At 42.4% G+C, this 23,589-nt stretch overlaps 4 non-coding genes across 4 annotated transcripts; all 4 read left to right on the top strand.

The window, feature by feature from the left end:
- The first annotated feature begins 1,235 nt into the window (after positions 1–1,235).
- TRNAS-GGA (transfer RNA serine (anticodon GGA)) lies at positions 1,236–1,308 on the top strand. The gene has a single exon. It is a non-coding gene; the product is annotated as a tRNA-Ser (tRNA).
- Positions 1,309–2,979: 1,671 nt separating this feature from the next.
- TRNAS-GGA (transfer RNA serine (anticodon GGA)) lies at positions 2,980–3,052 on the top strand. Its single transcript has one exon. It is a non-coding gene; the product is annotated as a tRNA-Ser (tRNA).
- Positions 3,053–18,589: 15,537 nt separating this feature from the next.
- On the top strand, positions 18,590–18,662 carry TRNAF-GAA (transfer RNA phenylalanine (anticodon GAA)). Its single transcript has one exon. It is a non-coding gene; the product is annotated as a tRNA-Phe (tRNA).
- Positions 18,663–23,009: 4,347 nt separating this feature from the next.
- Positions 23,010–23,082, top strand: TRNAS-GGA (transfer RNA serine (anticodon GGA)). Its single transcript has one exon. It is a non-coding gene; the product is annotated as a tRNA-Ser (tRNA).
- Positions 23,083–23,589: the final 507 nt, after the last annotated feature.

Here is a 23,589-nt window from a genome sequence, read left to right as displayed (position 1 = left end):
GTTAAAAATCCAGGTCCTGCATCTATTTTGTTAAATGGTTTAAATTAAAGTATGAAGACCACAGCTATAAGCAGGCCGCAATAGCTCGGGTGGGAGAGCGTTAGACTGAATATCTAAAGGTCCCTGGTTCAATCCCGGGTTTCGGCACAGTTGAGAGGTTCCTTGCTTCTAACAAAATAGGTCTTGGAATCAGCAGTAGTACTTTTTTCTCTATCAACATTTTTATCAACTGATCTACAAAATGATCAATTCAACATAGACTTTGCTTTCTGTCCTCCTTTTAAACTTTCTTCCACCTATCTTGCCTTCAGGTTTGACTATGAATGTTTCCCATTTCGTCCTTTTTTGTAAAGTAAACTCTTGTCTGCATCACATTCCACTTCCCCTTGAACACAGATGTCAGTAGTCAGATGACATTGCTTACCTACTCATGCCAAATATATCTAGGTAATATAGTGCTAGTCCATTCAGAGTTAAAAAAACAACTACCTAACCTGGATCCCAAAAATGCTATTTACCCATTGCACCAGTTAATTGCGGAATGATACAGGACTCCTTAAAACATATCTCACCATATGAGGTTAAAAATCCAGGTCCTGCATCTATTTTGTTAAATGGTTTAAATTAAAGTGTGAAGACCACAGCTATAAGCAGGCCGAAATAGCTAAGTTGGGAGAGCGTTAGACTGAAGATCTAAAGGTCCCTGGTTCAATCCCGGGTTTCGGCACAGTTGAGAGGTTCCTTGCTTCTAACAAAATAGGTCTTGGAATCAGCTGTAGTACTTTTTTCTCTATCAACATTTTTATCAACTGATCTACAAAATGATCAATTCAACATAGACTTTGCTTTCTGTCCTCCTTTTAAACTTTCTTCCACCTATCTTGCCTTCAGGTTTGACTATGAATGTTTTCCATTTCGTCCTTTTTTGTAAAGTAAACTCTTGTCTGCATCACATTCCACTTCCCCTTGAACACAGATGTCAGTAGTCAGATGACATTGCTTACCTACTCATGCCAAATATATCTGGGTAATATAGTGCTAGTCCATTCAGAGTTAAAAAAACAACTACCTAACCTGGATCCCAAAAATGCTATTTACCCATTGCACCAGTTAACTGGGGAATGATACAGGACTCCTTAAAACATATCTCTACCATATGAGGTTAAAAATCCAGGTCCTGCATCTATTTTGTTAAATGGTTCAAATTAAAGTATGAAGACCCCAGCTATCAGAAGGCCGAAATAGCTCAGTTGGGAGAGTATTAGACTGGAGATCTAAAGGTCCCTGGTTCAATCCCGGGTTTCGGCACAGTTGAGAGGTTCCTTGCTTCTAACAAAAAAGGTCTTGGGATCAGCTGTAGTTCTTTTTCTCTATTCATCAAATTTTTTCCAACTGATCTACAACACAATCAATTTAACATAGACTTTGCTTTATGTCTTCCTTCTAAACTTGCTTCCACCTCTCTTACCTTCAGGTTTGACAATGAATATTTCCCATTTCATGCTTTTTTGTAAAGTAAACTATTGTCTGCATTACCTTCCACTTCCCCTTGAACACAGATGTCAGTAGTCAGATGACATTGCTTACCTACTCATGCCAAATATATCTGGGTAATATAGTGCTAGTCCATTCAGAGTTAAAAAAACAACTACCTAACCTGGATCCAAAAAATGCTATTTACCCTTTGCACCAGTTAATTGCGGAATGATACAGGACCCCTTAAAACATATCTCTACCATATGAGGTTAAAAATCCAGGTCCTGCATCTATTTTGTTAAATGGTTTAAATTAAAGTATGAAGACCACAGCTATAAGCAGGCCGCAATAGCTCGGGTGGGAGAGCGTTAGACTGAAGATCTAAAGGTCCCTGGTTCAATCCCGGGTTTCGGCACAGTTGAGAGGTTCCTTGCTTCTAACAAAATAGGTCTTGGAATCAGCAGTAGTACTTTTTTCTCTATCAACATTTTTATCAACTGATCTACAAAATGATCAATTCAACATAGACTTTGCTTTCTGTCCTCCTTTTAAACTTTCTTCCACCTATCTTGCCTTCAGGTTTGACTATGAATGTTTCCCATTTCGTCCTTTTTTGTAAAGTAAACTCTTGTCTGCATCACATTCCACTTCCCCTTGAACACAGATGTCAGTAGTCAGATGACATTGCTTACCTACTCATGCCAAATATATCTAGGTAATATAGTGCTAGTCCATTCAGAGTTAAAAAAACAACTACCTAACCTGGATCCCAAAAATGCTATTTACCCATTGCACCAGTTAATTGCGGAATGATACAGGACTCCTTAAAACATATCTCACCATATGAGGTTAAAAATCCAGGTCCTGCATCTATTTTGTTAAATGGTTTAAATTAAAGTGTGAAGACCACAGCTATAAGCAGGCCGAAATAGCTAAGTTGGGAGAGCGTTAGACTGAAGATCTAAAGGTCCCTGGTTCAATCCCGGGTTTCGGCACAGTTGAGAGGTTCCTTGCTTCTAACAAAATAGGTCTTGGAATCAGCTGTAGTACTTTTTTCTCTATCAACATTTTTATCAACTGATCTACAAAATGATCCATTCAACATAGACTTTGCTTTCTGTCCTCCTTTTAAACTTTCTTCCACCTATCTTGCCTTCAGGTTTGACTATGAATGTTTTCCATTTCGTCCTTTTTTGTAAAGTAAACTCTTGTCTGCATCACATTCCACTTCCCCTTGAACACAGATGTCAGTAGTCAGATGACATTGCTTACCTACTCATGCCAAATATATCTGGGTAATATAGTGCTAGTCCATTCAGAGTTAAAAAAACAACTACCTAACCTGGATCCCAAAAATGCTATTTACCCATTGCACCAGTTAACTGGGGAATGATACAGGACTCCTTAAAACATATCTCTACCATATGAGGTTAAAAATCCAGGTCCTGCATCTATTTTGTTAAATGGTTCAAATTAAAGTATGAAGACCCCAGCTATCAGAAGGCCGAAATAGCTCAGTTGGGAGAGTATTAGACTGGAGATCTAAAGGTCCCTGGTTCAATCCCGGGTTTCGGCACAGTTGAGAGGTTCCTTGCTTCTAACAAAAAAGGTCTTGGGATCAGCTGTAGTTCTTTTTCTCTATTCATCAAATTTTTTCCAACTGATCTACAACACAATCAATTTAACATAGACTTTGCTTTATGTCTTCCTTCTAAACTTGCTTCCACCTCTCTTACCTTCAGGTTTGACAATGAATATTTCCCATTTCATGCTTTTTTGTAAAGTAAACTATTGTCTGCATTACCTTCCACTTCCCCTTGAACACAGATGTCAGTAGTCAGATGACATTGCTTACCTACTCATGCCAAATATATCTGGGTAATATAGTGCTAGTCCATTCAGAGTTAAAAAAACAACTACCTAACCTGGATCCAAAAAATGCTATTTACCCTTTGCACCAGTTAATTGCGGAATGATACAGGACCCCTTAAAACATATCTCTACCATATGAGGTTAAAAATCCAGGTCCTGCATCTATTTTGTTAAATGGTTTAAATTAAAGTATGAAGACCACAGCTATAAGCAGGCCGAAATAGCTCAGTTGGGAGAACGTTAGACTGAAGATCTAAAGGTCCCTGGTTCAATCCCGAGTTTCGGCACAGTTGAGAGGTTCCTTGCTTCTAACAAAATAGGTCTTGGAATCAGCTGTAGTACTTTTTCTCTATTCATCAAATTTTTTCCAACTGATCTACAACACAATCAATTTAACATAGACTTTGCTTTATGTCCTCCTTCTAAACTTGCTTCCACCTCTCTTACCTTCAGGTTTGACAATGAATATTTCCCATTTCATGCTTTTTTGTAAAGTAAACTCTTGTCTGCATTACCTTCCACTTCCCCTTGAACACAGATGTCAGTAGTCAGATGACATTGCTTACCTACTCATGCCAAATATATCTGGGTAATATAGTGCTAGTCCATTCAGAGTTAAAAAAAACAACTACCTAACCTGGATCCCAAAAATGCTATTTGCCCATTGCACCAGTTAATTGCGGAATGATACAGGACTCCTTAAAACATATCTCTACCATATGAGGTTAAAAATCCAGGTCCTGCATCTATTTTGTTAAATGGTTTAAATTAAAGTATGAAGACCACAGCTATAAGCAGGCCGAAAAAGCTAAGTTGGGAGAGCGTTAGACTGAAGATCTAAAGGTCCCTGGTTCAATCCTGGGTTTCGGCACAGTTGAGAGGTTCCTTGCTTCTAACAAAATGGAAAGGGGCGACCACTCGGTCCCCCCGAACGTATGGCTGAGTGCCTCGATCCCCCCGGGAAGCCATTTTTGGGCGGGAGGCGCGTCTCGGCTGGTATGCCCGAAGCGGCGTAGCCGGGGCACGCTTTTTCCCGCCCTAGAGTGGGCTGGCCTAGACACCGACGCAGCCGGCCACGCCCTCGGGGCGGGCAGGGGCGGGTTTTCGCCCACCCTGAAGACGGATAAAAGAAGGCGCAAGACCAGAAGACGTCCTCTTGTTCTTGTGCTCCGAAGCTGCACCCCCTCGCTACACGTGAGCTCGGGACGGAACGAAGAGCCAATTTTGAGCGTTTTGATCTTTTTCTTTGTCTTCTAGATACTTCCTCGGAGAGATGCCCAAGAAAGGCGCAAAAAGAATGACGACCGAACAGATGGTGCGGGCCCTTTGCAAAGAAGTGTCCGACATAAAGAAACGGTTGGCGGAGCGAGATGGGGAGGAGGGTTCGGGCACCCCGCCGGCTGGAGGGAGACCTAAGAGGCCGAGAAAGGTTCCAGCCGGTGGGGCCGTCCCGGTTCCCTCTGCCCCGCTCGAGGCGCCGACCCCAGTACCGATGGAGGGGAATCCAATCCCCGTTGTCGTCACCCCGACATCCAAGGAAGACATGCCCCCCGAGCTGGCAGCACAGCTAGCAGCATGGTTGGGGGATAGTAGTGATGGCGCCACGGCTGCCGAAGCACAGGCGCTGATAAAAGGGCTTCGTGAGAAGAAAGAGGCAGCTAGAGTGGCTACGCCGTTGGCGGGGATAGACAAGCCGCAAGCGGCAGAAGCTGCGTCCGGTGCAGGTAAGCGGCCATTGCCGATTGCAAGGGACGAGTCAGCACCCTCTCGTAGAGAGAGATTAGGACAACATGTGCCTTTAGCTATAAAGGAAAAGATCTGGGCGGGGGAGTACGTGAATATTTTTTCCCTGCTTGTTGATCATTATGATGTGGAGCATGTAAAAAGTCAGAAGGACTTAATGCATCCGAGTGTTTGGCGCGCAAAGATGGCCGCCTTTAAGGTAAATGAGAACATTGGCAACTGGGGCAATGCATGGGGTATTTTCACATCAATTTTGGGGGAACGTAGGCCCGAGTTGCTTCCTGAGTTTCCCGTTTATCAATCACGAATTATGGGTTACTCGACAGCGTATCAAGGTAACCATTGGTTTTGTTATGACAATTTGTTCAGGAAAGAAAAGGAACATAACAAGAGTTTGACTTGGGATTGTTACGATTCTTTAACATGGGATAAGATGAAAGAATCGGGAATGTTAAGAATGCCATTGGTCGGGAGCACTGTTGTTGATTACTCCCGCCAAAATGTGGGGACGCCCTTTCGACCAAGTACGAGCACCGACGACCAGTCGAGGCCCGCAGGCAATACAGGGAGAAAGGGTTTCTGTTTTAATTTTAACAAGGGGAAGTGTACCAGGCCTCCGGGATCGTGTAAATTCAAACATGAGTGTAGTACGTGTGGGTCGTCCCATCCTGAGTCATCGTGCAGAGCCAGAACGAGTGAGAATGGGGGTAAGGGAGGCGCCAAACAGGTCTAAGCTAGGCCGAGGGGCGCCTTTACCAACCCCGATTGATACCTTGGCAATGATTCCCTGGCTCAGCGAATACCCGGATCGTACTTCTGCCGGGGTGCTGCGGAACGGTTTTACACATGGTTTCCGCATCCCGGTAGGGGACTTTCAGGGTGTAGGGATGTGCAAAAATCAACTTTCCGTTTTACAACATGCATCTGTAGTGCAAGAAAAAATTCAGAAAGAGGTTAGCCGGGGACGGGTCGCCGGCCCGTTTAGTGAGCCCCCGGTACCGGATTTCGTTTGTTCTCCGTTAGGGGTGGTCCCCAAGAAGGACCCGGGTGAGTTTCGTTTGATTCATAATCTATCTTCTCCATATGGTCTTTCGGTGAACGACGCAATTGAGCCAGAAGTTTGTTCGGTGCGATACGCATCTTTTGATGAGGCGGTAGCCATCTTGAATCGCCTGGGGCACGGGACGTTGATGGCGAAATCTGATATCGAGTCAGCGTTCCGGTTGCTTCCGGTACACCCAGACGATCAGCGTCTTCTGGGATTCGGGTTCCAGGGGTCATTTTACATGGATAGGTGTATGCCAATGGGATGCTCTATATCATGTGCTTACTTTGAGCAATTCAGTACTTTCCTGCAATGGGTGTTCACTAAGAAAACGGGTTTCCGAAATGTAATGCACTACCTTGACGATTTTCTGTTCCTTGGCCCCGCCGGTACTTCCGAATGTGCCCGGGCCTTAGCTGAATTCTGTGTGTTAATGGATCATCTTGGCGTGCCATTGGCACCAGGTAAAACTATGGGTCCCACGACTTGCCTCGAGTTTTTGGGGATCGAGTTGGACTCAAGGGAGGGGTGCTTCCGTTTACCAGCTAGCAAAGTGTCGAAATTCAGGGCAGCCCTCCAAGTATGTTTAAAGGCATCCAAAGTTACACTGCATCAGTTGCAACAGTTAGTGGGAAAGTTGAACTTTGCCTTGAGGGTGATACCAATGGCTCGCCCCTTTTCCCGCTCAATTGCCCAAGCGATGGTTGGCTTAAAGGAGGGTCATCATCGCACAAGGTTATCGGCCGAGGTCCGCCAGGACATGCGGATTTGGTTAGCATTCTTGGCGGACTTCAATGGCCGGGTCGTCTGGAACAAGCCAGCCGTCTCCTCTGAAGAGCTTGGGCTATGGACAGATTCAGCAGGAAGCGTAGGTTTTGGCGCCATCTTCGGCACAAAATGGTCGGCACAAAAGTGGCCCCTATGGTGGCACGAGAAGGGGCTGACAAGTAACATCGCTTTCCTCGAACTATTTCCCATTCTGGTGGCCCTGAGAACCTGGCCAGAAGGGTTCAGAGATCATTCTGTTGTGTTCTGGTCCGACAATATGACCGTGGTAGAATGCATCAATAGTCAGGCAGCCCGTTGTAAGTTGATTTTGAGGCTCCTCAAAGAAATTGTCTTACTGTGTATGCAACTGAACGTAGTATTCAGAGCAAAACATGTCCCAGGGGTGATGAATCAGGCTGCTGATGCACTGTCTCGTTTTCACATGCAGGCTTTCTCGGGTTTCCTTCCTTCAGCGGACCCGGAGCCGGCACCCTTCCCCGAAGCTCTCTGGTCTCTCGGTGCCCCGAACTTCGTCACCTCGTGGGAGAGAGTCTAGCACCCAGGACAAGGAAGGCATATGAAGGGGCGTTCCAGGCCTATTTAGCCTTTTTGGGGGCAGAGAGAGGAGGACTTTGGGGTCAGGAGGAGTTGGTAGTACTTTTTCTGATGTCCTTACGTAGGGCTGGGAAATCGGTGGCTACGGCCCAAAGGCATCGTGCCGCCATTTCCTTTGTTGCCAGGGCCCATGGCATCCTGGACCCAACAGCGTCTTTCACGGTACAAAAAGCGCTACGTGGGTGGCAACGTCTAGAGGGTCGCAGAGTAGATGTACGACGACCGATAGGTCTAGACAGGTTGTCCCAGTTACTGGTCACGCTCCCGAACACATGCTCGTCCCCGTTCGAGACCTGTTTGTTCCGGACTGCATTTACGCTGGCATTTCACGGGGCTATGAGAGTTAGTGAGCTGGTTGCAAGGAACAAACGGGACGTGACGGGGGGCTTGTGCAGGGAGCATGTCCAGATCAGGGGTGATGCGATGATTGTCTCCTTTCTCAGGTCCAAGACTGACCAAGATGGGAGAGGGGACTGCACGATCATCCGCAGGAACCCCGACTCATCCATGTGTCCGGTACAGTGCTTAGAAGATTACCTAGCACGAAGGGTGGCATCATGGGGAGGGACATTGTTGAGGCATGCAGACGCCACCCCGCTGACGAGGTTTCAGTTTCAACGGGTGCTTGCAATGGCCATTGCCGCAGCGGGCTTGGACCCGGGCGAATTTGGGACCCACTCCTTTCGTATAGGGGCTGCCACTGAAGCTACAGCCAGAGGTCTTAATGTAGAACAAGTGAAACGTGTGGGGCGCTGGTCCTCCAATTGTTATAAGAGGTACGTGCGATTGCACATGTTGTGAAACTGTAATCATGTACTCACGCCTCTTGTTTTTGTTTGTTTTCAGTTGCGCAAGCCTACGCGGCAGGGCAGACTGAGCAGTCGACCCAACACCAGGTCAGCGGTCGCACGTCACCGGCTGTGAGGAAGGAGGTTTGGGTCGTGGGCCACTCATACGTGAGACGGGCTGCAGACGTATTCAAAGCAGGTGACATGGTTCACGTACCTGAGGAATACGGGTACAGAGTGTCCTTCTACGGAAGGGGCGGTCTCTGTATTGACCAGTTTCAGGAATTTTTTGAGGGCTTGTTAGAGCGGATGAGGTCACCGCCGTCCATAGTCATAGTGCATTTGGGGGGCAATGATTTGGTCACCACCGGTAGACGACTTCTCCTGGAGGCTATGCTTTCCACGGTAAGTTGGTTAGCGAGGAGAGTTCCGGGGTGCCTAATCGCATGGTCTCATATGATCCCACGAAAAGTGTGGCGGGGGGCTATCTCGATCCCTGCTTTGAATCATTCGGTTAGAAAATTGAATAACAAAGTGAGTAGGTTGTTCCGTTCCAAGGCATTGCATTCGATCTCGCATAATTGTATTAATGATGACAGTATGTATCTGGGGGATGGTGTGCATTTGTCGAGGGCGGGGAATGAGTTACTCATAGGAGACTTCCTAGCCTGGTTAAAATCTTTGGAACATGACCTTTAGGTAGGAGTTTTGTGGGGGGTCCGGATAGCCGGTCAACTATCCGGACCTGTGGCGGTAAGGTCATGATCGGTGAGCACTAATTGGTAGATCCCTATGAGTGGGCGTCACCCAACACGGATGGGAGCGCTCGGGAGAGGTGGCCATTGGCCCCTCAGTGGGGAGGCGGTCCCGTCTAAGGGCGGGTCGCCGGAAGTAAAGGAAAGGCGGTCAAGGCCCCTTCCTTTGTAGGAGGGGTTACAGCCCCCTCCTGGGGAATTTCCCGGGGCCAGGGTCATCTGCGACGGCAGATGCGGTAAGTTGTGTGGGGTGGGGAGAGGTCAACGATACCTTCTAGATACCACACACAAGTGTTCGAACGACCTTTAAATGGCGTCGAGTCTTAAGGGCCCCCGTCAAGTCAAGGGAAATTGTTAGTAGTTGCACTTGAGGTAAGCCTCTGTGCTGTCGCCCCTCCCAAGTGGGAGGGGTAAGTCTGGTTAGGGATCTTGACACCGGTTATGACCTTGCCGTTGGCCCTTAAACGTTAGGATGTACAATTTCAGTGTTCTTAGAGAATGTTTTGTAGGATGCTAGTTCGGCTAGGAGAACCTCTGTATTAGAGATTATGTTAAGGTTAGCCAAACATCGTAATGTGATAATGAAATTGTACATAACATGAAAACGTTTAATGTTTTAATTTTGTTTTAATAAATACGGCCGGGATGGTCACTCCATCCCACATCCAAAAACTTTAAGAACTGTTTCCGGTTTCCCTCCTTTTGGGGATTGTGTTGAGAGGGGGTGGCGGGTATCTCAGCCATATGGAAAGGGGCGACCACTCGGTCCCCCCGAACGTATGGCTGAGTGCCTCGATCCCCCCGGGAAGCCATTTTTGGGCGGGAGGCGCGTCTCGGCTGGTATGCCCGAAGCGGCGTAGCCGGGGCACGCTTTTTCCCGCCCTAGAGTGGGCTGGCCTAGACACCGACGCAGCCGGCCACGCCCTCGGGGCGGGCAGGGGCGGGTTTTCGCCCACCCTGAAGACGGATAAAAGAAGGCGCAAGACCAGAAGACGTCCTCTTGTTCTTGTGCTCCGAAGCTGCACCCCCTCGCTACACGTGAGCTCGGGACGGAACGAAGAGCCAATTTTGACCCACCCACCAGCCCCTGAGGACAGCAAGTTGTTGTGCAATAAAGTGAAGTTATAAGTTGGTTTTTCCATTTCGTTTACAGGCTGTGACAGTATCAGTTTGTGGTTAATCATAATAAAGTATGGTGAATACAGTCTAGGTTGTTACGATTAAAATGAGTTGATGTAGTGTTGCATTTCTAGCAGGCTCTTTCGGTCGTAGTGACCAATGTTTTCATAGGTTTCAGAATTGTCGTATTTATTTTTGGTAGGCGGTAAGGTCATGATCGGTGAGCACTAATTGGTAGATCCCTATGAGTGGGCGTCACCCAACACGGATGGGAGCGCTCGGGAGAGGTGGCCATTGGCCCCTCAGTGGGGAGGCGGTCCCGTCTAAGGGCGGGTCGCCGGAAGTAAAGGAAAGGCGGTCAAGGCCCCTTCCTTTGTAGGAGGGGTTACAGCCCCCTCCTGGGGAATTTCCCGGGGCCAGGGTCATCTGCGACGGCAGATGCGGTAAGTTGTGTGGGGTGGGGAGAGGTCAACGATACCTTCTAGATACCACACACAAGTGTTCGAACGACCTTTAAATGGCGTCGAGTCTTAAGGGCCCCCGTCAAGTCAAGGGAAATTGTTAGTAGTTGCACTTGAGGTAAGCCTCTGTGCTGTCGCCCCTCCCAAGTGGGAGGGGTAAGTCTGGTTAGGGATCTTGACACCGGTTATGACCTTGCCGTTGGCCCTTAAACGTTAGGATGTACAATTTCAGTGTTCTTAGAGAATGTTTTGTAGGATGCTAGTTCGGCTAGGAGAACCTCTGTATTAGAGATTATGTTAAGGTTAGCCAAACATCGTAATGTGATAATGAAATTGTACATAACATGAAAACGTTTAATGTTTTAATTTTGTTTTAATAAATACGGCCGGGATGGTCACTCCATCCCACATCCAAAAACTTTAAGAACTGTTTCCGGTTTCCCTCCTTTTGGGGATTGTGTTGAGAGGGGGTGGCGGGTATCTCAGCCATATAGGTCTTGGAATCAGCTGTAGTACTTTTTTGTCTATCAACATTTTTATCAACTGATCTACAAAATGATCAATTCAACATAGACGTTGCTTTCTGTCCTCCTTTTAAACTTTCTTCCACCTATCTTGCCTTCAGGTTTGACTATGAATGTTTCCCATTTCGTCCTTTTTTGTAAAGTAAACTCTTGTCTGCATCACATTCCACTTCCCCTTGAACACAGATGTCAGTAGTCAGATGACATTGCTTACCTACTCATGCCAAATATATCTGGGTAATATGGTGCTAGTCCATTCAGAGTTAAAAAAACAACTACCTAACCTGGATCCCAAAAATGCTATTTACCCATTGCACCAGTTAACTGCGGAATGATACAGGACTCCTTAAAACATATCTCTACCATATGAGGTTAAAAATCCAGGTCCTGCATCTATTTTGTTAAATGGTTCAAATTAAAGTATGAAGACCCCAGCTATCAGAAGGCTGAAATAGCTCAGTTGGGAGAGCGTTAGACTGAAGATCTAAAGGTCCCTGGTTCAATCCTGGGTTTTGGCACAGTTGAGAGGTTCCTTGCTTCTAACAAAATAGGTCTTGGAATCAGCTGTAGTACTTTTTTCTCTATCAACATTTTTATCAACTGATCTACAAAATGATCAATTCAAGATAGACTTTGCTTTCTGTCCTCCTTTTAAACTTTCTTCCACCTATCTTGCCTTCAGGCTTGACTATGAATGTTTCCCATTTTGTCCTTTTTTGTAAAGTAAACTCTTGTCTGCATCACATTCCACTTCCGCTTGAACACAGATGTCAGTTGTCAGATGACATTGCTTACCTACTCATGCCAAATATATCTGGGTAATATAGTTCTAGTCCATTCAGAGTTAAAAAAACAACTACCTAACCTGGATCCCAAAAATGCTATTTACCCATTGCACCAGTTAACTGGGGAATGATACAGGACTCCTTAAAACATATCTCTACCATATGAGGTTAAAAATCCAGGTCCTGCATCTATTTTGTTAAATGGTTCAAATTAAAGTATGAACACCCCAGATATCAGAAGGCAGAAATAGCTCAGTTGGGAGAGCCTTAGACTGAAGATCTAAAGGTCTCTGGTTCAATCCCGGGTTTCAGCACAGTTGAGAGGTTCCTTGCTTCTAACAAAATAGGTCTTGGAATCAGCTGTAGTACTTTTTCTCTATTCATCAAATTGTTTCCAACTGATCTACAACACAATCAATTTAACATAGACTTTGCTTTATGTCCTCCTTCTAAACTTGCTTCCACCTCTCTTACCTTCAGGTTTGACAATGAATATTTCCCATTTCATGCTTTTTTGTAAAGTAAACTCTTGTCTGCAATACCTTCCACTTCCCCTTGAACACAGATGTCAGTAGTCAGATGACATTGCTTACCTACTCATGCCAAATATATCTGGGTAATATAGTGCTAGCCCATTCAGAGTTAAAAAAACAACTACCTAACCTGGATCCCAAAAATGCTATTTTCCCATTGCACCAGTTAATTGCGGAATGATACAGGACTCGTTAAAACATATCTCTACCATATAAGGTTAAAAATCCAGGTCCTGCATCTAGTTTGTTAAATGGTTTAAATTAAAGTATGAAGACCACAGCTATAAGCAGGCCGAAATAGCTCAGTTGGGAGAGCGTTAGACTGAAGAATTAAAGGTCCCTGTTTCAATCCCGGGTTTCGGCACAGTTGAGAGGTTCCTTGCTTCTAACAAAATAGGTCTTGGAATCAGCTGTAGTACTTTTTTCTCTATCAACATTTTTATCGAACTGATCTACAAAATGATCAATTCAACATAGACTTTGCTTTCTGTCCTCCTTTTAAACTTTCTTCCACCTATCTTGCCTTCAGGTTTGACTATGAATGTTTCCCATTTCCTCCTTTTTTGTAAAGTAAACTCTTGTCTGCATCACATTCCACTTCCCCTTGAACACAGATGTCAGTAGTCAGATGACATTGCTTACCTACTCATGCCAAATATATCTGGGTAATATAGTGCTAGTCCATTCAGAGTTAAAAAAACAACTACCTAACCTGGATCCCAAAAATGCTATTTACCCATTGCACCAGTTAACTGGGGAATGATACAGGACTCCTTAAAACATATCACTACCATATGAGGTTAAAAATCCAGGTCATGCATCTATTTTGTTAAATGGTTCAAATTAAAGTATGAAGACCACAGATATCAGCAGGCTGAAATAGCTCAGTTGGGAGAGTGTAGACTGAAGATCTAAAGGTCCCTGGTTCAATCCCGGGTTTCGGCACTGTTGAGAGGTTCTTTGCTTCTAACAAAGTAGGTCTTAGAATCAGCTGTTGTCCTTTTTCTGTATTCATCAATTTTTTTCTAACTGATCTACAACACAATCAATTTAACATAGACTTTGCTTTCTGTCCTCCTTCTAGACTTGCTTCCAACTCTCTTGCCTTCAGGTTTGACTATGAATGTTTCCCATGTCATGCTTTTTTGTAAAGTAAACTCTGGTCTGCATTACCTTCCACTTCCCCTTGAATACAGATGTCAGTGGTCAGATGACATTGCTTACCTACTCAGGCAAAATACGTCTGGGTAATATAGTGCTAGTCCATACGGAGTTAAAAAAAAAATGACCTAACCTGGATCCCAAAAATAGTATTTACCCATTGCACCAGTTAACTGCTGAATGATACAGGACTCCTTAAAACATATCTCTAACCTATAAGGTCAAATATCCAGGTCATGCATCTATTTTGTTAAATGGTTCAAATCAAAGTATGTAGACTACAGCTAGCAGGAGGCAGAAATAGCTCAGTTGGGAGACCGTTAGACTGAAGATCTAAAGGTCCCTGGTTTAATCCCGGGTTTCGGCACTGTTGAGAGGTTCCTTGCTTCTCACAAAATAAGTCTTGGAATCAGCTGTAGTACTTTTTTCTCTATCAACATTTTTATCAACTGATCCACAAAATGATCAATTCAACATAGACTTTGCTTTCTGTCCTCCTTTTAAACTTTCTTCCACCTATCTTGCCTTCAGGTTTGACTATGAATGTTTCCCATTTCGTCCTTTTTTGTAAAGTAAACTCTTGTCTGCATCACATTCCACTTCCCCTTGAACACAGATGTCAATAGTCAGATGACATTGCTTACCTACTCATGCCAAATATATCTGGGTGTATGCTAGTCCATTCAGAGTTAAAAAAACAACTACCTAACCTGGATCCCAAAAATGCTATTTACCCATTGCACCAGTTAACTGGGGAATGATACAGGACTCCTTAAAACATATCTCTACCATATGAGGTTAAAAATCCAGGTCCTGCATCTATTTTGTTAAATGGTTCAAATTGAAGTATGAAGACCCCAGCTATCAGAAGGCCGAAATAACTCAGTTGGGAGAGCGCTAGACTGAAGATCTAAAGGTCCCTGGTTCAATCCAGGGTTTCGGCACAGTTGAGAGGTTCCTTGCTTCTAACAAAATTGGTCTTGGAATCAGCTGTAGTACTTTTTCTCTATTCATCAAATTTTTTCCAACTGATCTACAACACAATCAATTTAACATAGACTTTGCTTTATGTCCTCCTTCTAAACTTGCTTCCACCTCTCTTACCTTCAGGTTTGACAATGAATATTTCCCATTTCATGCTTTTTTGTAAAGTAAACTCTTGTCTGCATTACCTTCCACTTCCCCTTGAACACAGATGTCAGTAGTCAGATGATATTGCTTACCTACTCATGCCAAATATATCTGGGTAATATAGTGCTAGTCCATTCACAGTTAAAAAAACAACTACCTAACCTGGATCCAAAAAATGCTATTTACCCATTGCACCAGTTAATTGCGGAATGATACAGGACTCCTTAAAACATATCTCTACCATATGAGGTTAAAAATCCAGGTGCTGCATCTATTTTGTTAAATGGTTTAAATTAAAGTATGAAGACCTCAGCTATAAGCAGGCCGAAATAGCTCAGTTGGGAGAGCGTCAGACTGAAGATCTAAAGGTCCCTGGTTCAATCCCGGGTTTCGGCACAGTTGAGAGGTTCCTTGCTTCTAACAAAATAGGTCTTGGAATCAGCTGTAGTACTTTTTCTCTATTCATCAAATTTTTTCCAACTGATCTACAACACAATCAATTTAACATAGACTTTGCTTTATGTCCTCCTTCTAAACTTGCTTCCACCTCTCTTACCTTCAGGTTTGACAATGAATATTTCCCATTTCATGCTTTTTTGTAAAGTAAACTCTTGTCTGCATCACATTCCACTTCCCCTTGAACACAGATGTCAGTAGTCAGATGACATTGCTTACCTACTCATGCCAAATATATCTGGGTAATATAGTGCTAGCCCATTCAGAGTTAAAAAAACAACTACCTAACCTGGATCCCAAAAATGCTATTTTCCCATTGCACCAGTTAATTGCGGAATGATACAGGACTCGTTAAAACATATCTCTACCATATAAGGTTAAAAATCCAGGTCCTGCATCTAGTTTGTTAAATGGTTTAAATTAAAGTATGAAGACCACAGCTATAAGCAGGCCGAAATAGCTCAGTTGGGAGAGCGTTAGACTGAAGAATTAAAGGTCCCTGTTTCAATCCTGGGTTTGGCACAGTTGAGAGGTTCCTTGCTTCTAACAAAATAGGTCTTGGAATCAGCTGTAGTACTTTTTTCTCTATCAACATTTTTATCGAACTGATCTACAAAATGATCAATTCAACATAGACTTTGCTTTCTGTCCTCCTTTTAAACTTTCTTCCACCTATCTTGCCTTCAGGTTTGACTATGAATGTTTCCCATTTCCTCCTTTTTTGTAAAGTAAACTCTTGTCTGCATCACATTCCACTTCCCCTTGAACACAGATGTCAGTAGTCAGATGACATTGCTTACCTACTCATGCCAAATATATCTGGGTAATATAGTGCTAGTCCATTCAGAGTTAAAAAAACAACTACCTAACCTGGATCCCAAAAATGCTATTTACCCATTGCACCAGTTAACTGGGGAATGATACAGGACTCCTTAAAACATATCACTACCATATGAGGTTAAAAATCCAGGTCATGCATCTATTTTGTTAAATGGTTCAAATTAAAGTATGAAGACCACAGATATCAGCAGGCTGAAATAGCTCAGTTGGGAGAGTGTTAGACTGAAGATCTAAAGGTCCCTGGTTCAATCCCGGGTTTCGGCACTGTTGAGAGGTTCTTTGCTTCTAACAAAGTAGGTCTTAGAATCAGCTGTTGTCCTTTTTCTGTATTCATCAATTTTTTTCTAACTGATCTACAACACAATCAATTTAACATAGACTTTGCTTCCTGTCCTCCTTCTAGACTTGCTTCCAACTCTCTTGCCTTCAGGTTTGACTATGAATGTTTCCCATGTCATGCTTTTTTGTAAAGTAAACTCTGGTCTGCATTACCTTCCACTTCCCCTTGAATACAGATGTCAGTGGTCAGATGACATTGCTTACCTACTCAGGCAAAATACGTCTGGGTAATATAGTGCTAGTCCATACGGAGTTAAAAAAAAAATGACCTAACCTGGATCCCAAAAATAGTATTTACCCATTGCACCAGTTAACTGCTGAATGATACAGGACTCCTTAAAACATATCTCTAACCTATAAGGTCAAATATCCAGGTCATGCATCTATTTTGTTAAATGGTTCAAATCAAAGTATGTAGACTACAGCTAGCAGGAGGCAGAAATAGCTCAGTTGGGAGACCGTTAGACTGAAGATCTAAAGGTCCCTGGTTTAATCCCGGGTTTCGGCACTGTTGAGAGGTTCCTTGCTTCTCACAAAATAAGTCTTGGAATCAGCTGTAGTACTTTTTTCTCTATCAACATTTTTATCAACTGATCCACAAAATGATCAATTCAACATAGACTTTGCTTTCTGTCCTCCTTTTAAACTTTCTTCCACCTATCTTGCCTTCAGGTTTGACTATGAATGTTTCCCATTTCGTCCTTTTTTGTAAAGTAAACTCTTGTCTGCATCACATTCCACTTCCCCTTGAACACAGATGTCAATAGTCAGATGACATTGCTTACCTACTCATGCCAAATATATCTGGGTGTATGCTAGTCCATTCAGAGTTAAAAAAACAACTACCTAACCTGGATCCCAAAAATGCTATTTACCCATTGCACCAGTTAACTGGGGAATGATACAGGACTCCTTAAAACATATCTCTACCATATGAGGTTAAAAATCCAGGTCCTGCATCTATTTTGTTAAATGGTTCAAATTGAAGTATGAAGACCCCAGCTATCAGAAGGCCGAAATAACTCAGTTGGGAGAGCGCTAGACTGAAGATCTAAAGGTCCCTGGTTCAATCCAGGGTTTCGGCACAGTTGAGAGGTTCCTTGCTTCTAACAAAATTGGTCTTGGAATCAGCTGTAGTACTTTTTCTCTATTCATCAAATTTTTTCCAACTGATCTACAACACAATCAATTTAACATAGACTTTGCTTTATGTCCTCCTTCTAAACTTGCTTCCACCTCTCTTACCTTCAGGTTTGACAATGAATATTTCCCATTTCATGCTTTTTTGTAAAGTAAACTCTTGTCTGCATTACCTTCCACTTCCCCTTGAACACAGATGTCAGTAGTCAGATGATATTGCTTACCTACTCATGCCAAATATATCTGGGTAATATAGTGCTAGTCCATTCACAGTTAAAAAAACAACTACCTAACCTGGATCCAAAAAATGCTATTTACCCATTGCACCAGTTAATTGCGGAATGATACAGGACTCCTTAAAACATATCTCTACCATATGAGGTTAAAAATCCAGGTGCTGCATCTATTTTGTTAAATGGTTTAAATTAAAGTATGAAGACCTCAGCTATAAGCAGGCCGAAATAGCTCAGTTGGGAGAGCGTCAGACTGAAGATCTAAAGGTCCCTGGTTCAATCCCGGGTTTCGGCACAGTTGAGAGGTTCCTTGCTTCTAACAAAATAGGTCTTGGAATCAGCTGTAGTACTTTTTCTCTATTCATCAAATTTTTTCCAACTGATCTACAACACAATCAATTTAACATAGACTTTGCTTTATGTCCTCCTTCTAAACTTGCTTCCACCTCTCTTACCTTCAGGTTTGACAATGAATATTTCCCATTTCATGCTTTTTTGTAAAGTAAACTCTTGTCTGCATCACATTCCACTTCCCCTTGAACACAGATGTCAGTAGTCAGATGACATTGCTTACCTACTCATGCCAAATATATCTAGGTAATATAGTGCTAGTCCATTCAGAGTTAAAAAAACAACTACCTAACCTGGATCCCAAAAATGCTATTTACCCATTGCACCAGTTAACTGGGGAATGATACAGGACTCCTTAAAACAAATCTCTACCATATGAGGTTAAAAATCCAGGTCCTGCATCTATTTTGTTAAATGGTTCAAATTAAAGTATGAAGACCCCAGCTATCAGAAGGCCGAAATAGCTCAGTTGGGAGAGCGTTAGACTGAAGATCTAAAGGTCCCTGGTTCAATCCCGGGTTTCGGCACAGTTGAGAGGTTCCTTGCTTCTAACAAAATAGGTCTTGGAATCAGCTCTAGTACTTTTTCTCTATTCATCAAATTTTTTCCAACTGATCTACAACACAATCAATTTAACATAGACTTTGCTTTATGTCCTCCTTCTAAACTTGCTTCCACCTCTCTTACCTTCAGGTTTGACAATGAATATTTCCCATTTCATGCTTTTTTGTAAAGTAAACTCTTGTCTGCATTACCTTCCACTTCCCCTTGAACACAGATGTCAGTAGTCAGATGACATTGCTTACCTACTCATGCCAAATATATCTGGGTAATATAGTGCTAGTCCATTCAGAGTTAAAAAAACAACTACCTAACCTGGATCCCAAGAATGCTATTTGCCCATTGCACCAGTTAATTGCGGAATGATACAGGACTCCTTAAAACATATCTCTACCATATGAGGTTAAAAATCCATGTCCTGCATCTATTTTGTTAAATGGTTTAAATTAAAGTATGAACACCACAGCTATAAGCAGGCTGCAATAGCTCACTTGGGAGAGCGTTAGACTGAAGATCTAAAGGTCCCTGGTTCAATCCCGGGTTTCGGCACAGTTGAGAGGTTCCTTGCTTCTAACAAAATGGGTCTTGGAATCAGCTGTAGTACTTTTTTCTCTATCAACATTTTTATCAACTGATCTACAAAATGATCAATTCAACATAGACTTTGCTTTCTGTCCTCCTTTTAAACTTTATTCCACCTATCTTGCCTTCAGGTTTGACAATGAATGTTTCCCATTTCGTCCTTTTTTGTAAAGTAAACTCTTGTCTGCATCACATTCCACTTCCACTTGAACACAGATGTCAGTAGTCAGATGACATTGCTTACCTACTCATGCCAAATATATCTAGGTAATATAGTGCTAGTCCATTCAGAGTTAAAAAAACAACTACCTAACCTGGATCCCAAAAATGCTATTTACCCATTGCACCAGTTAACTGGGGAATGATACAGGACTCCTTAAAACATATCTCTACCATATGAGTTAAAAATCCAGGTCCTGCATCTATTTTGTTAAATGGTTCAAATTAAAGTATGAAGACCCCAGCTATCAGAAGGCCGAAATAGCTCAGTTGGGAGAGCGTTAGACTGAAGATCTAAAGGTCCCTGGTTCAATCCTGGGTTTCGGCACAGTTGAGAGGTTCCTTGCTTCTAACAAAATAGGTCTTGGAATCAGCTGTAGTTCTTTTTCTCCATTCATCAAATTTTTTCCAACTGATCTACAACACAATCAATTTAACATAGACTTTGCTTTATGTCCTCCTTCTAAACTTGCTTCCACCTCTCTTACCTTCAGGTTTGACAATTAATATTTCCCATTTCATGCTTTTTTGTAAAGTAAACTCTTGTCTGCATTACCTTCCACTTCCCCTTGAACACAGATGTCAGTAGTCAGATGACATTGCTTACCTACTCATGCCAAATATATCTGGGTAATATAGTGCTAGTCCATTCAGAGTTAAAAAAACAACTACCTAACCTGGATCCCAAGAATGCTATTTGCCCATTGCACCAGTTAATTGCGGAATGATACAGGACTCCTTAAAACATATCTCTACCATATGAGGTTAAAAATCCATGTCCTGCATCTATTTTGTTAAATGGTTTAAATTAAAGTATGAAGACCACAGCTATAAGCAGGCTGCAATAGCTCTGTTGGGAGAGCGTTAGACTGAAGATCTAAAGGTCCCTGGTTCAATCCCGGGTTTCGGCACAGTTGAGAGGTTCCTTGCTTCTAACAAAATAGGTCTTGGAATCAGCTGTAGTACTTTTTTCTCTATCAACATTTTTATCAACTGATCTACAAAATGATCAATTCAACATAGACTTTGCTTTCTGTCCTCCTTTTAAACTTTATTCCACCTATCTTGCCTTCAGGTTTGACAATGAATGTTTCCCATTTCGTCCTTTTTTGTAAAGTAAACTCTTGTCTGCATCACATTCCACTTCCGCTTGAACACAGATGTCAGTAGTCAGATGACATTGCTTACCTACTCATGCCAAATATATCTAGGTAATATAGTGCTAGTCCATTCAGAGTTAAAAAAACAACTACCTAACCTGGATCCCAAAAATGCTATTTACCCATTGCACCAGTTAACTGGGGAATGATACAGGACTCCTTAAAACATATCTCTACAATATGAGTTAAAAATCCAGGTCCTGCATCTATTTTGTTAAATGGTTCAAATTAAAGTATGAAGACCCCAGCTATCAGAAGGCCGAAATAGCTCAGTTGGGAGAGCGTTAGACTGAAGATCTAAAGGTCCCTGGTTCAATCCTGGGTTTCGGCACAGTTGAGAGGTTCCTTGCTTCTAACAAAATAGGTCTTGGAATCAGCTGTAGTTCTTTTTCTCTATTCATCAAATTTTTTCCAACTGATCTACAACACAATCAATTTAACATAGACTTTGCTTTCTGTCCTCCTTCTAAACTTGCTTCCACCTCTCTTACCTTCAGGTTTGACAATGAATATTTCCCATTTCATGCTTTTTTGTAAAGTAAACTCTTGTCTGCATTACCTTGTTAAATGGTTTAAATTAAAGTATGAAGACCACAGCTATAAGCAGGCTGAAATAGCTAAGTTGGGAGAGCGTTAGACTGAAGATCTAAAGGTCCCTGGTTCAATCCCGGTTGTCGGCACAGTTGAGAGGTTCCTTGCTTCTAACAAAATAGGTCTTGGCATCAGCTGTAGTACTTTTTTCTCTATCAACATTTTTATCAACTGATCTACAAAATGATCAATTCAACATAGACTTTGCTTTCTGTCCTCCTTTTAAACTTTCTTCCACCTATCTTGCCTTCAGGTTTGACTATGAATGTTTTCCATTTCGTCCTTTTTTGTAAAGTAAACTCTTGTCTGCATCACATTCCACTTCCCCTTGAACACAGATCTCAGTAGTCAGATGACATTGCTTACCTACTCATGCCAAATATATCTGGGTAATATAGTGCTAGTCCATTCAGAGTTAAAAAAACAACTACCTAACCTGGATCCCAAAAATGCTATTTACCCATTGCACCAGTTAACTGGGGAATGATACAGGACTCCTTAAAACATATCTCTACCATATGAGGTTAAAAATCCAGGTCCTGCATCTATTTTGTTAAATGGTTCAAATTAAAGTATGAAGACCTCAGCTCTCAGAAGGCCGAAATAGCTCAGTTGGGAGAGCGTTAGACTGAAGATCTAAAGGTCCCTGGTTCAATCCTGGGTTTCGGCACAGTTGAGAGGTTCCTTGCTTCTAACAAAATAGGGCTTGGAATCAGCTGTAGTCCTTTTTCTGTATTCATCAAATTTTTTCCAACTGATCTACAACACAATCAATTTAACATAGACTTTGCTTTATGTCCTCCTTCTAAATTTGCTTCCACCTCTCTTACCTTCAGGTTTGACAATGAATATTTCCCATTTCATGCTTTTTTGTAAAGTAAACTCTTGTCTGCATTACCTTCCACTTCCCCTTGAACACAGATGTCAGTAGTCAGATGACATTGCTTACCTACTCATGCCAAATATATCTGGGTAATATAGTGCTAGTCCATTCAGAGTTAAAAAAACAACTACCTAACCTGGATCCCAAAAATGCTATTTGCCCATTGCACCAGTTAATTGCGGAATGATACAGGACTCCTTAAAACATATCTCTACCATATGAGGTTAAAAATCCAGGTCCTGCATCTATTTTGTTAAATGGTTTAAATTAAAGTATGAAGACCACAGCTATAAGCAGGCCGCAATATCTCAGTTGGGAGAGTGTTAGACTGAAGATCTAAAGGTCCCTGGTTCAATCCTGGGTTTCGGCACAGTTGAGAGGTTCCTTGCTTCTAACAAAATAGGTCTTGGAATCAGCTGTAGTACTTTTTTCTCTATTAACATTTTTATCAACTGATCTACAAAATGATCAATTCAACATAGACTTTGCTTTCTGTCCTCCTTTTAAACTTTCTTCCACCTATCTTGCCTTCAGGTTTGACAATGAATGTTTCCCATTTCGTCCTTTTTTGTAAAGTAAACTCTTGTCTGCATCACATTCCACTTCCCCTTCAACACAGATGTCAGTAGTCAGATGACATTGCTTACCTACTCATGCCAAATATATCTAGGTAATATAGTGCTAGTCCATTCAGAGTTAAAAAAACAACTACCTAACGTGGATCCCAAAAATGCTATTTACCCATTGCACCAGTTAATTGCGGAATGATATAGGACTCCTTAAAACATATCTCTACCATATGAGGTTAAAAATCCAGGTCCTGCATCTATTTTGTTAAATGGTTTAAATTAAAGTATGAAGACCACAGCTATAAGCAGGCCGAAAAAGCTCAGTTGGGAGAGCGTTAGACTGGAGATCTAAAGGTCCCTGGTTCAATCCCGGGTTTCGGCACAGTTGAGAGGTTCCTTGCTTCTAACAAAATAGGTCTTGGAATCAGCTGTAGTACTTTTTTCTCTATCAACATTTTTATCAACTGATCTACAAAATGATCAATTCAACATAGACTTTGCTTTCTGTCCTCCTTTTAAACTTTCTTCCACCTATCTTGCCTTCAGGTTTGACAATGAATGTTTCCCATTTCGTCCTTTTTTGTAAAGTAAACTCTTGTCTGCATCACATTCCACTTCCCCTTGAACACAGATGTCAGTAGTCAGATGACATTGCTTACCTACTCATGCCAAATATATCTAGGTAATATAGTGCTAGTCCATTCAGAGTTAAAAAAATAACTACCTAACCTGGATCCCAAAAATGCTATTTACCCATTGCACCAGTTAACTGGGGAATGATACAGGACTCCTTAAAACATATCTCTACCATATGAGGTTAAAAATCCAGGTCCTGCATCTATTTTGTTAAATGGTTCAAATTAAAGTATGAAGACCACAGCTATGAGAA

This window comes from Lissotriton vulgaris, chromosome 8 (genome assembly GCF_964263255.1).
Source record: "Lissotriton vulgaris chromosome 8, aLisVul1.2, whole genome shotgun sequence".
Classification (NCBI taxonomy): domain Eukaryota; kingdom Metazoa; phylum Chordata; class Amphibia; order Caudata; family Salamandridae; genus Lissotriton; species Lissotriton vulgaris.
Note: the sequence above shows the minus strand (reverse complement) of the source record. Positions and strands in the feature narration are given on the sequence as shown.